This window comes from Odocoileus virginianus, chromosome 8, assembly GCF_023699985.2.
Source record: "Odocoileus virginianus isolate 20LAN1187 ecotype Illinois chromosome 8, Ovbor_1.2, whole genome shotgun sequence".
Lineage (NCBI taxonomy): Eukaryota > Metazoa > Chordata > Mammalia > Artiodactyla > Cervidae > Odocoileus > Odocoileus virginianus.
In genome coordinates, this window is record NC_069681.1 from 2,638,828 (window position 1) to 2,651,148 (window position 12,321).

At 41.3% G+C, this 12,321-nt stretch overlaps 1 protein-coding gene across 5 annotated transcripts in view; it reads left to right on the forward strand.

The window, feature by feature from the left end:
• Nucleotides 1-12,321, forward strand: part of DIAPH3 (diaphanous related formin 3) — a 549,655-nt gene that overhangs the window by 536,023 nt on the left and 1,311 nt on the right. The gene's annotated exons all lie outside the window — the stretch shown is intronic.

Genomic DNA, 12,321 nt, shown 5'->3' on the forward strand with positions numbered 1-12,321 from the left:
TCAGAATTAGATGATAAGAGTGTTTTTCTTGCTCCTTGAACATACTGCTTTCTATATGGCTAGTGAATGTGACTATATGTGTGGTGACAGGCTGGGGAGACCTAAAGGAACATTTTTATATATAAAGTCATACCCAAAATTATTTCATTTAAAATCATCTTCATTACAAATGTATTGCAGGACTGAATTCTCCAATGAATAAATACAGATAGTTTTAAGCAGATTTTTACTATGCTGAAAATCAACTTCAGGTTTTTAAGATTATATTCAAAAATATTCTATGAGCATCAGTTCTTGTGTATTTTGGTACTGGTACACTAGTTGGGTTTGTTTTTTCTGCAGAATTTTGGACTACTAAATGAATATGGTTTTGCATGTTCATAATGGAAATGACAGGACCCTAAATGTTTCAAGGCCTGAGCACCTAGCATGGTGGATAAGTACTCACTGGGTTAACTAATGAGTTAACTTAACAATAACTTCAGCTCATGATCTCTGGAAGAACAGTTGAAGAAATTGTGGATGTTTGGCTTGGCAAAGATTTGGGGATTCGATATCTGTTTTTAAATAGTTGAAGAACTGGTGAATGGAAGAGGAATTAAACTCTTAATACGGCCCTAGTGGGAAAAATCAGTAGGGCTGGCTAGTGACTAAGATCTTAGGGGAACAAACACTAGATAAATCTAAGTTAAAATATTTAATTATTAGAGGAATATATTGCCTTATTAGATGGTGAGACTATGACTAGAGGTCTTCAAACTTAGACTGGATAACCATTGGATGGGATTCTGAGTAAAGGGAATTCAAGCATTGGATAGATGGTTCTGGCAACTCACTAAGGGTCTTTCCAAACCTGAAGTTACATGCCTCTATATTATATGATTCTATGAAAGTGAAATGGAGTTGAAATAGCATACATTACTCATTTAGGAAAAAAAAAATCTGTGCGTTTGCAATGTCTAGTAAACGTTGACTTAGGAAATATACAAAATAAAAATACATAAGCACACTATAAGATACCACTTAGAAATGGCCTAAGGGAAATATTTAGTTCCTATAGTATTCATCTGGTTATTTTCCAGTACCGCTTCCTGGTCATTAGCACGGGGTATAGGCTTGTCCTCAAATCTCAAGTGTAAAGTCCTCTTTCCCTTTCACGATATGTCTTTTGCCATGACCTCATCCTCTGCCCCCAGAACTGTGGGGGAGTAAGATGTGAATTATGTTTGCTGGAGGCAAATATCAAAGTCTTTGTGACCTTGAGGTTCATGGACTTATCTAAACCTCAGTTTCCTTATTTATTAAGTGTTGGTGAAAGTGTTAGTCGCACAGTCGTGTCCAACTCTTTGCAACCCCATGGACTGTAGCCCACCAGGCTCTTCGGTTCTTGGAATATTTTCCAGGCAAGAATACTGGAGTGGGTAACCATTCCCTTCTCAAGGGGATCTTCCCAATCCAGGGATCAAACCCAGTTCTCCCATATTGCAGGCAGATTCTTTACCGTCTGAATGACCAGAGAAGTTGTTAATACTTTATCTTAGAGTTGTTGGAAAAATTTTTAAATAACACGTAAAGGGTTTCACATATATTATGTATCCAGTAACTGTAACATCAAGCTATATACCTGTGTAATTTGCCTACCTTCTTCCTCATAAACCGCCAGACCAACCCATGGATTTATTTACTATCTGATATCCATTAGCTGACAGGCAATTGCATACTTTAAAAACCATTTACTTAATGGCTGTTCAGCCACACACTGGTGACCACAAGTGCCTGGTAGCTTGAGACAGCTGTCAGTGACAGATAGCAAGACTAGTAAAAAGACGCTTTGGTTGGTTTGGGTATATAAAAGTTAAGAGGAAGTTGCTTTGCATGTAAAAGTTTGAATTGAAAATGTGTTGTGTGATTGTGCCAGGCATTTCGGTGGAAATGCTGAGGCAGACAACAGTACTGAAGCTCTCGCCTTAGGCCTGGAGCTGTGGATGTGGGGGATTCCTTCCTAGGGGAGATAGTTGAAACTGTGAGATCTTGATGAGCAGAGTGTAGAGGACAGAAAGGGCCAAGGATCTAAATGGCCACAGAGAGAGACCCTTGTCTCTGTAAGGGGTTGAAAAGGTAAAGTGGATGAGAAGACTAAGAATGAAGCATCAGTAAGTGGGAGAATAAGCATGGTGAAGGGCCTTGTCATGATGGAAGGTTTTAATCAGGGGTCTCAGGACTTGAGTCTTGTCTGTCTCTGCCTGAAGGTGAGGCCTGCTGCCTCAGCTGTGTGTAAAACGAGGTCAGACACCCATGTTACCTCTTCCACAGGAGCATTATAAGAATCAAGTGAGTGGATGTGTGGGGAGACTGCTTGCCAACTATAGCATGTGTGTGTATAAAGGTCAGGCGGGGATACTGATGTTAAGTTACAGACAGCATTCTTCAGTGACATGACACCAGTTATCAGGAATTAGGCCAAGCGTTGGAAGTCACAGGCCGCTGCTGCCCTTACTTCATACACCAGCTGCAAGTTTGGGGGTGCCCAGTCCTGCTGTCTTCTGGCGAGGTGGCTACAACTTTGGGGGGTTTCACTATCTCCTCAGGTTCGATAATTCACTAGAATGACTCTAGGTTTCAAGAAATACTATTTTGATTTCCCAGGTGGCACAATGGTAAAGAATCCGTCTGCCGATGCAGGAGACACAGGAGATGCAAGTTTGATCCCTGGGTCAGGAAGATCCCCTGGAGGGGGATATGGCAACCCTCTGCAGTATTCTTTCCTGGGAAGTCTCATGAGCAGAGGAGCCTTGTAGGTTATAGCCCATGGGGTGGCAGAGCTGGACATGACTGAGCCAGTGAGCACTACTCACTATTACAGCTTTATTATAGCGAAAGGACACAAGTCAGAACCAGCCAGAAAATTCCTCAGGGATATATCACCCTCCACCCCCCAGCATATATATACATCATGGTGTCAGTGTGTGACAATACCTATGGCCAACCAGGAAACCTCACCTGCTCCTCAGAGACCATAGATTTTTGTCGAGGCTTTATTCCTCGGGCATGATTGATGGGCCCCATGATTGAACCCAGTCTCCACCTCCCAACACTCCAGTCACATGACTGCTCTTTCTAATGTGGCCCCTACCCATTCTGAATCACTTCTTACCAGAAACTAGGGGCCCATGATGAGTCAACTTATTAGCATAAATCTTCAGGTGTGGTCTGAGGGGCCCACCATAGATAACAAAGACACGCTGTTCACTCTGTTAATTCAAAGGGCTAGAGGCTACCTTCTAGAACCGGACAAAGGCTAACCAATTTCTTTATTATACACACTCTACTAAGTGTTGAAGGCAGGAGGAGAGGGGGACGACAGAGGACAAGATGGTTGGATGGCATCATGGACTCAATGAACATGAGTTTGAGCAAACTCTAAGAGATAGTAAAGGACAGGGAAGCCTGGCATGCTGCAGTCCATGGGGTTGCAAAGAGTTGGACACAACTAAGTGACTGAACAACAAAATATTGCAAAAAAGGATTAATGCTTTCAAACTCTGTTGCTAGAGAAGACTCTTGAGAGTGCCTTGGACTACAAGGAGGTCAAACCAGTCAGTCCTAAAGGAAATCAACACTGAATATTCGTTGGAAGGACTGATGCTGAAGCTGAAGCTCCAATACTTTGGTCACCTGATGAGAAGACCCAACTCATTGGAAAAGAGCCTGATGCTGGGAAAGACTGAGGGAAGGAAGAGAAGGGACAACAGAGAATAGTGTGGCTGGATGGCATCATCGACTCAATGGGCATGAGTTTGAGCAAACTCTGGGAGATAGTGAAGTTCAGGGAAGCCTGCATGCTGCAGTCCATGGGGTCACAAACAGTCGGACACGATTTAGTGACCAAACAGCAATAAAAGTGTTGTAACAGTAAGAGAAAATGAAGCATGGGAAAATTCCATCAAGTTTAGAGATTTTGAGGCTTCTGGTATTCTTATAGGGAGCAGTTTTAACAAAGAGGTACAGATGAAACCCAAATTAGAATTTGCTTAAAAATTGGGTAGGAATGTGAGAAAGAGGGAAGCACATATAGAGTGGGGTATTCAATTCAAATAATATATTATAACTCAGAAAGATAAGTAGTTGACTGGAAGAGTTTGCACTACTATTCTCTTTAGAATTCCTGTACCCAGGAGCCTGTATCGTCTTGAGGTCCTTCTCGCACTATGTCAGATTAGGAGGGCTGAGCGGAGGAAATTGCAAAACAGCAGTGCTGTCTTTAAATTTTTATTCAAAGGACAGTGAAATAGACCAAGACTGCATTGTTGTTACTGTTGTTCAGTCGCTCAGTCATGTCAGATTCCTTGAGACCCCATGGACTACAGCATCACCAGGCTTCCCTGTTCTTCAGCATTTCCCAGGGCGTGCTCAAACTCATGTCCATTGAGTCAGTTTAGAGTGGGATGCCATTCAACCCTCTCATCCTTTGTTGTCCCCTTCTCCTCCTGCCTTCAATCTTTCCTAGCATCAGGGTCTTTTCCAATGAGTCTGTTCTTCCCATCAGGTAGACAAAGTATTGGAGTTTCAGCTTCAGTATCAATCCTTCCAATGAATATTCAGGACCTTTAGGATTGACTGGCTGGATCTCCTTGCTGTCCAAGGGACTCTCAAGAATCTTCTCCAACACCACAGCTCAAAATCATCAATTCTTTGGCATTGAGCCTTCTTTTTGGTCCAGCTCTCACATCCATACATGACTACTGGGAAAACCATAGCTTTAACTAGATGGACCTTCGTCGGCAAATTAATGTCTCTGCTTTTTAATATGCTGCCTAGGTTTGTCATAACTTTTCTTCCAAGGAGCAAACGTCTTTTAATTTCATGGCTGCAGTCACCATCTGCAGTGATTTTGGAGCCCAAAAAAAGAAAGTCTGCCACTGTTTCCACTGTTTCCCCATCTATTTGCCATGATGTGATGGGACCAGATGCCATGACCTTCAATTTTTGAATGCTGAGCTTTAAGTCTGCTTTTTCACTCTCCTCTTTCACCTTCATCAAAAGGCTGTTAGTTCTTCACTTTCTGCCATGAGGGTGATGTCATCTGCATATCTGAGGTTATTGATATTTCTCCCAGCAACCTTGATTCCAGCTTGTGCTTTATCCAGTCTGGCATTTCTCATGATGTACTCTGCATATAAGTTAAATAAGCAGAGTGACAATATATAGCCTTGATGTACTCCTTTCCCAATTTGGAACCAGTCAGTTGTTCTATGTCCGGTTCTAAGTGTTGCTTCCTTACCTGCATACAGATTTCTCAGGAAGCAGGTAAGGTGGTCTGTTATTCTCATCTCTTGAGGAATTTTACACAGTTTCTTGTGGTCCACGTAGTCAAAGGCTTTAGCTTAGTCAATGAAGCAGAAGTAGATGTTTTTCTGGAACTCTCTTGCTTTTTCAATGATTCAGCAGATGTTGACAATTTGATCTCAGGTTCCTCTGCCTTTTCTGAATCCAACTTGAACATCTGGAATTTCTCAGTTCATGTACTGTTGAAGCCTTACTTGGAAAATTTTGAGCATTACTTTTCTAGCATGTGAACTGAGTGCAATTGTGCAGTAGTTTAAGCGTTCTTTTGCATTGCCCTTCTTTGGAATTGAAATGAAAACTGACCTTTTCCAGTCCTGTGGCCCCTGCTGAGTTTTCCAAATTTGCTGACATATTGAGTGCAGCACTTTCCAGCATCATCTTTTAGGATTTGAAATAGCTCAACTGGAATTCCACCAGCTCCGCTAGCTTTGTTTGTAGATATGCTTCCTAAGACCCAGGATGGCTGGCTCTAGGTGAGTGATCACACCATCATGATTATCTGGGTCATTAAGATCTTTTTAATACAGTTCTGTGTATTCTCTCTGCCTCTTAATATCTTCTGATTCTGTTAGGTCCATACAGTTTCCGTCCTTTATTGTGCCCATCTTTGCAGAAATGTTCCTTTGGTATCTCTAATTATCTAGAAGAGATCTCTAGTCTTTCCCATTCTATTGTTTTCCTCTACTTCTTTGCACTGATCACTGAGGAAGGCTTTCTTATCTCTCCATGCTATTCTTTGGAACTCTGCATTCAGATGGGAATATCTTCCCTTTTCTCCTTTGCCTTCAGCTTCTCTTCTTTTCTCAGCCATTTCTAAGGCCTCCTCAGACAACCATTTTGCCTTTTTGCTTTTCTTTTTTCTTAGGGATGATTTTGATCACCACTTCCTGTACAATGTTACCAACCTCTGTCCATAGTTCTTCAGGCACTCTGTCTATCAGATCTAATCCCTTGAATCTATTTGTCACTTCCACTGTATAATCATAGGGATTTGATTTAGGTCATACATGAATGGTCTAGTGGTTTTCCCTACTTTCTTCAATTTAAGTCTGAATTTGGCAATAAGGAGTTCATGATCTGAGCCACAGTCAGCTCCCGGTCTTGTTTTTGCTGAATGTGTAGAGCTTCTCCATCTTCGACTGCAAAGAACATAATCAGTTTGATTTTGATATTGTCCATATATAGAGTCGTATTTTCTGTTATTGGAAGAGAGTGTTTGATCTGACCAGTGAATAGAAGCTCATATATCTAGTTAATGCAAAAATCCTAATTTAATTGTCAGTTATCTCCTTTATTCAGAAATGCCTTTTATCTGTCATCTCTGCTTTCTTTTGTTTAAATTGGGGGAGTAATCTTTTTTTGTCATTTTTGTTTCTACTTAATTGGTTTCTTTAAGAAGTTCTTGACACTCCTAAAAGATTTTTAGCTATATACAAAATGCCCTTTTGATGTTTTTATCATTTTTTATATGTTTTCAATACAAAAAGTAAAATAAACAGCAAAATGAAGCAAAGAAAAGACAATTATTTATAGCACCAGTAAATCAATAGTAAGGAAAACCACAGGGGTAAAGGCTGCGGGTGGCCAGCAGTAACTTCAGTTATTGCATAGATTAAAAACATATATTTGTCACACACTTTACTATCATGCAGGCCCAGTAGTGCTTTAAAATTATATTTATGGGTGATTTTTTTCTCCTGCCAAAGAAATGGTATTACTGGGTAAGCCAAACAGCTACTTAGTAGGTCAAAGTAATAGTTAAGAGCAAAAGGTAAAGAACTGTAAGGAGAGATCAAATTTCAGGAAGACTGAAGAGATGCAGTCAGTTTAGGACACCAGAGTTCTGCATTCCTTCTCCTGTCAGACTGCCACAGGCGCACCGCTGACCACAAAAGGCAGGGGCTCAGTTTCATATTTCACCTGAGAGTTGGCGCTTCTAAGAACCCCGTGCCATTAGAACCACAATGTGATGAAGGATCAATACTGACTTAAAAGGAATAATGTCTCTTTCTGAACCATAACTGATATTTCCTGTAGCAGAGAGGGTTTTCCCCAAGGGCTGTCAGCCAGGGCCTTAGCCTTGCCTTCTTAGTTCAGGAAGCATAACAGCTGTTGGCTGAAATATTTCCTCATTTAGATGCCAGGTTGCATAAGTTTATATTTTCTTTTTTGTCAGTGTCTTTTATATTACTCAAGAAATGATGCAAAAGTTAACTCAGGATGGTGGGTTGGGCATGGTTTTTTGTTTCTAGCTTTCTTTGTCATCCAAATCTGTATTCTGCCAAGGTCATGTTGGATCCAGCCCAGTTTGTGGTTTAGGCTTTTATTCTCTCTCTCTCTGTCTCTCTCTCTGTCTCTCTCAGGTCTAGCAGATTCTCTGTATTTGAGACTCATTTAACTTTTTGACAATTTCCAACTTCTCGTTTAGTTTCAGAAAAACTGTGTGGGCCTGCAAAACCAATTCTATAGTAAGAATCACATAAGGAATTAAATTGAAATAAGGAAGTTTCCTATCTTAAAGGATAATGACATGTCTTCTCACCGTGTTCATTTCCACAGAAACATAAACACAAGATGTGTAGATCGGGTGTCCTTACCGGCCTAGCAGTAAAAATAGCAGCTGGCCCCGGCCCATCTGTACTCCTGCCACCAATGGCCTGGACACTGGCCGTCGTCCTACATAGATCATACTTCTTTTCATAGACATCAATTATTATCTTAAAGGCGGAAGGAAAAAAACCTTGGATTTGATTCATAAAATAATAGCACAAGTTTTCTGTCTTTGGAGAAAAACTAAGGAAGCGTTCTACTTGGCCTTAATGTTTTTCATCTCCTTTTTAAAACGTGTGTTGTTAAGGATTTGACTTCAGGGAAAGAAGAAAATGCTTCTCTTTTTATTGATACCCAGCCTTATCTTCCATTTAAAGAGTCCATGTGTCCAAGTGTATCACCTTGTATTTGGAACTAATTTCACATAAAAAAAGATACAAGCCCTCTGGCCTCAAATTATAATTTATTTCATAGCTCTGAGCACCTATATAGAGTTTTCACCAACTTGCAGAGTTGAGGTACCCCCCTGATGTTTGAAGTGAACCATTTAGAAATTAAGTGCATGTTTTTTATGTGGAATTTGGGTCTCCAGTTCAGCCCACAGGAAACCACCAATAACAGACTTTTAAAATAGTATCAATAGTAATGGCAGAAGACACCTGAACCAACATTGGAATAAAATGTCTGTATAAAAGAGAACTTCCAACTTGGGAGCTTTCTCTACTCCTACACATTTTCTCTGTTTTGCAGTGGGACAGGGGATCCTTCACCTACCCAACTTCATTCGCACTTTGCAGTTTGGGGTCTGACTTCCTCAGTGCTGCAGCTCGGGCCTCCCAAGGCTGAGAACCAGGATGGGGCTGTTGGGATGCTGAGAGACAAAGGTGTGGGCTGGAGGGAAGTGCTATCCAGGAATTTCTAACAGCTATATGCTCATTCTAAAAGGAGCTCTCTGCTTTCTTTTTGATTTCTTCAGTGGCCTCAGGAATGACCTCTTTTCATGTTATATTGTCTTGTCTATTGCTTCTCATGAAAGATTCTCTGTCTAAAACCACAGAAGAGTTACATGCCAGCTTGGTTTTTCTTCTTATCACTTTGTGCCTAAAGCTAGCCCAAAACTGTCTGAAGTTTTCTCAATAGGGTGGAAACACTTTTGCCTGCATTGGCTGTCCAGTGTTACCCACCTAATTCTCTGCAGAAGCAGACGGTAAAAGAAAACCTCATCCTCTGCTGGGCATTTCATCCTCGGATTTGATATAGGCCAAGTAAAGGACAACAAAAGTATCCAAGGTGTGTGCCAATCTTGTTTTTAGCAATGCTAGTTTATTAGTGGCCTTGACGAGAGCTGTCTCAGAAGAATAAAGGGTCAGAAGGGAAGACCCCCTGGAGAAGAGAACGGCAGCCCACTCCAGCATTCTTGCCTGGAGAATTGCAAGGACAGAGCGCTTGGTGGGTTACAGTCCGTGGAGTCCCAAACGGTCAGACACGACTGAGCGTCTGAGCATAAAGGGTCAAAAGCATGATTGGAGCAGGTTCAAGAAAAGGAAGAAGGGAAATGAGGCAGTGGTATCGGCTGTTCTTCTGAGGTGTTTTGTTACCAAGGCAGCCAATGGTGGAAGAGGGAACAGAGCAGGATGTGGAGACAGACATTTCTTCTCTGAAGGTTGGGGTCATCACTGCATAGTACCTATGTGCTGAGGGGAATGGTCACTTGAAGAAGGAAGCCTTGAAAATGCCGGAGAGAAGACGGCACAGCTGCCACAGGATGGAAGGCGGTGCCCACTCTGCGGGGTGGCCCACTGCGGGGAGGATGTGGATGCTGCAGTGAGCAGCTGATGGAGGGTCTCTTCTGATCTCTCTGTGGGTGAGTGAGGTGAAGGTGAAGGGGAGTAGGCTGGGTGTTTGCTGGGAGAGCAGATGGGGAGAGGGTGGTCTAGGAGAATGGACAAGGAGTGCCAGGGCCCTGTGGGGGTAATGGTTGTACCTGAAGTCCACAGTCAGGAGTTTAAGTAATACCAGGAGAGAAAGGGGTCTGCGTGTGACCTTGGAGGTGCTGAGGCAGGTGGCATAGATGCACCTTCCGCAGAGTTGCACGGGCAGGACATCTGTCAGAAAGCATTCTGAAGCCTGAGAACAGGACCTTGCTATATGAAGCTTAGCTTTGAATTACTTAGCACTTTTCCTTGGCAAAAAGCTTTTTAAATTTCTTTAAGACAGCCTTAGTATCTCCAGAGACAGCATTTGGCTCCTGCCACTGATTTACTCAGTAACTAAGTCTAAGCAAATGATTTAACCTCTTTTTGCTTTTACCTCTCAATCTATAAAATGACAGTGGCAATGTTTCAAGTGCAACAAATGCTTTAAAAATAAAAGTGCTACATAAATACAAGCTATTAATAAAATGTTATTTCAGCCCTCATGGGTACGGTCACCAGAAAGTCAGAAAGGTCAGAGCATCTGAACAAGCCTTGGGTGGCAGAAGCCTCACTTGGAAGGCTTGGGCAGAGGAAGGCACAGCCAGGCACCTCGAAGGAGGTGTCACCCTCATCCTTCCCTTTAGTTCTCACACCTGCCCTTGGAGTTTGTTGAAACCTGAGACTCTCAGAGGTGAGCTAACCTGTAAAGCCAAGGGGTGGGACTTGGATTTCAACCCCAGCGTACCATAAAATCCCATGCTGTTTTCACTTTGCCACGTGTGGAATTGGGCTTGATACATTATAGCCGGGAAAGGTGTGGAATACTTTATTTATGTACAATGTAGACCTATATTTTAGCCAATCGAATCTCTTCTCTGTCATCAAAAATGTAATGAGAGTTGCCCGGCGGCAAAATAAATTATAGTTTGTTGGAGATATCATCATGATGGAGTTGTTTACAAGAACTCAAATGACAAGAAAAGATAGGAACATTTTGGGAAGGAACTGTAAGCAGACTAAAAATTTGCACTTAGCTACAGTGCAGTTTTCAAACACTTTGGGGCAGGAGAGTTGATGCTAGAAAAAAAAAAACAACTTTTGTGTGTGGTCTTGGGAACTGTAGGAATACAATGTTAGCTGTACTTTTTACTGCAAACATCTTGCACACGTTATAAACTATAGAGATAAACATTCCTAAGAGAAAGTCACTGCTCTGTAGATTTTTACTTTTGAGTAACAATTGCCCACCTGATAAAGAACGTGACAGGAAGAGTGTATTTATTTTCTTCCAACAGCTAAAAGGTGATCAGACTTCTAAAATTTGTTGAGATTGTCCAGGAAAGTGAGTAAAATACTCATCCATCACCGGAAGGCCCGGACAGGAGATGACAGTGCAGTAAATACCTTCAGCAGCCACCTTTTAATGTACAAGCTGTTTTCAGTTGGAATTTTCAGCACTCACATAAAACACACTGTCATGAGTGACTGCTTCTGCTCCAAAGTCATCGCTATTGGGATAATGGAACATCTCTCAGCGAATAACCGAAAAACTTTTAAATGTCATGTCAAGTTTGTTGAAGCCATTTTCAGGCCACATTCAAGGTTATGTGAATATTGAGAGTTCTGTGTTTTTTTGAATTTGAGATATACATGAGATTACTCATAAAGTTGTACAATGTGAAAGTTAATTAGGAGAAAATCTGTTGCTCTTTGGGAAAGTCAATTGGCTAGAGTCATTTAGCTGTTAGCTATTATACCTCTTCCCTCACAACTTGTAGAAGTTGGGATTGCTATCACTTACCAATGAAAGAATATACACGTGTGTATAGTTTTCAGGTCTGTATTGATATATGTGTATGCATTTGGCAAATTATGACATGATTTTGACTTGCTAGGAAATTTTGACAATTTGATTTTTAATTTCCTGTTAGTTTTTCCTTCTTTTTACTTTTCAAAAGGAAATTAATCTTCTTATTATTCAAACTAATGCCTGTCTTAAGTGTAGAAATAAATTACTTGCCCAGTGCGTATTTATTGAGCACCTACTTTGCCCCACGGCCATCCTAGGCACCAGTGTTACAGCAGTGTTTAGAACAATGTCCTTGCTGTCAGCAGAGCTTACATTCTAGTGAAGACATAGACAACAGACAAGTAAGCAAGTATATGATGTGTCCAGGGGTCGTAAGTTCTGTGAAGGGAGAGACGAGGTTGAGAGAGAGTGATGAAAAGGTGAGTGCTGTTTTAGATGGATGATCAGAGACGGCCTCTCTCAGCAGCACTTGAGCAGAGACCTGAACAAAATGCAGGACCAGCCTTGCTAGTAACTGAGTGATGGAGGTTTCAGGCACAAAGGAAGCAGGAAGTAAGCATTAATACTAATGAAATAGTTGCCTATTTATATTTTTTAGCTTATTCTTAACCTCTATGTGTTTATTTTAAATCTACCTTACTCTTGAATATTTTTTAGTTTAGTCTGTCAAAAAGGACTTGTTTGTTGAGAATAATTATT